Source organism: Sciurus carolinensis, chromosome 7, assembly GCF_902686445.1.
Source record: "Sciurus carolinensis chromosome 7, mSciCar1.2, whole genome shotgun sequence".
NCBI classification, from domain to species: Eukaryota; Metazoa; Chordata; class Mammalia; order Rodentia; family Sciuridae; genus Sciurus; species Sciurus carolinensis.
This window is the reverse complement of record NC_062219.1, coordinates 126,430,049-126,431,649: the sequence shown is the minus strand read 5'-3', so window position 1 is coordinate 126,431,649 and position 1,601 is coordinate 126,430,049. Positions and strand designations below refer to the sequence as shown.

The window sequence follows — 1,601 nt, the reverse complement described above, 5'->3', positions numbered from 1 at the left end:
AATCTTTTTCTCCACACCATTGCCAGACACTTGGTTTGTTATTATATCTCAGTTGTTAAATAATACTTCAGTGAACTTGAGAGTGCAGATAACTTTTCAAGAATTTCAGTTTCTTCCCCCACCCCGCCCCAACCACCACCAAGCGCCGCTCCCATGCACCCCACTCGCTCAGAGCCCCGGGCTCCTGCTAAGCTAGCACCGCTGCCATCTCCCTCCAGTCGCCCTCATGATTATCTACCGGGACCTCATCAGCCGTGATGAGATGTTCTCTGACATTTACAAGATCCAGGAAATCCCTGACGGGCTCTGCCTGGAGGTGGAGGGCAAGATGGTCAGTAGGACAGAGGGTAACTGATGACTCGCTCATTGGTGGAAACGCCTCCGCTGAAGGACCCAAGGGCTAGGTACCCAAAGCCCAGTAATCACTGGTGTTGACATTGTCATGAACCAACACTTGCAGGAAACCAGCTTCACAAAAGAAGCATACAAGAAGTACATCAAAGATTACATGAAATCAATGAAAGGCAAACTTGAAGAACAGAGACCAGAGAGAGTAAAACCTTTTATGACAGGGGCTGCAGAACAAATCAAGCATATCCTTGCTAATTTCAAAAACTGCCAGTTCTTTATTGGTGAAAACATGAATCCAGTTGGCATGGTTGCTCTCCTGAACTACTGTGAAGATGGTGTGACCCCATATATGATTTTCTTTAAGGATGGTTTAGAAATGGAAAAATGTTAACAAATTTGGCAGTTACTTTGAATTTATCATCTGTCATCATAACTGGCTGCTGCTTGTCATCCACACAACACCAGGACTTAAGAAAAATGGAACTGATACCACCTTGAGCACATTTATTTGACCTTGATTTATTTGGAGTGGAGGCACTGTGTTTTAAGAAAACATGTCATGTAGGTTGTCTAAAACTAAAGTGCATTTAAACTCACTTGAGAGAAGGTCTCTTAGTTTAATACATGTTTAAACTAAATCCAACCTGTAGTGTTCCTAGAGAAGCCAGAGCCTGATTGTAGGCCACCATTAGAAAGCTGACTGTCTTCAGATAACTTCTGCAGTGAAAACTACTTCTGCAACTGGAATATAAAAAACGAGAATCAAAGTTTTAATTCTGACTTGTAATAAAGGGAAAGACATACTCATACCAGTGTCAATATTTGAAGTGTGGAACCCTACACACTGCATCACCTACAACAGAAGTAGTTAACCCTGGAAGAGATTACCAAAAGAATAAAAAGAGACTAACTCAGTTGGAAGAAAAAATAAAAGAATTTCAGTTTCATTCTCACAGCTTTATATATCATCCTCTCAGAGGCTGCCTGCAGGGACTTTGACCCTGTGATATGATGCCTCATTGCCTGGCTTCCTGAGCATTCCTTTGAAATTTCAACTGAAGCCTCCATGGCCACATAACTTTGACATTCTTTATGCCTGCACAATAAGTACCACATGACTCTTCAAACATTTTAAACAGCTGAATACTTTCCCACCCTCAATCCTTAAATAGTGGAAACCCACAGGTTAATTGGACCAATGACGGACAAGGAAGTTAACAATCTAGATTATAAAATGGTGTGTGGGGTGG

The 1,601-nt window shown here is 41.8% G+C and overlaps 1 pseudogene; it reads left to right on the top strand.

Moving 5' to 3' along the window:
• Window positions 1–226: 226 nt before the first annotated feature.
• Window positions 227–881, top strand: LOC124989536 (translationally-controlled tumor protein-like; annotated as a pseudogene).
• Window positions 882–1,601: the final 720 nt, after the last annotated feature.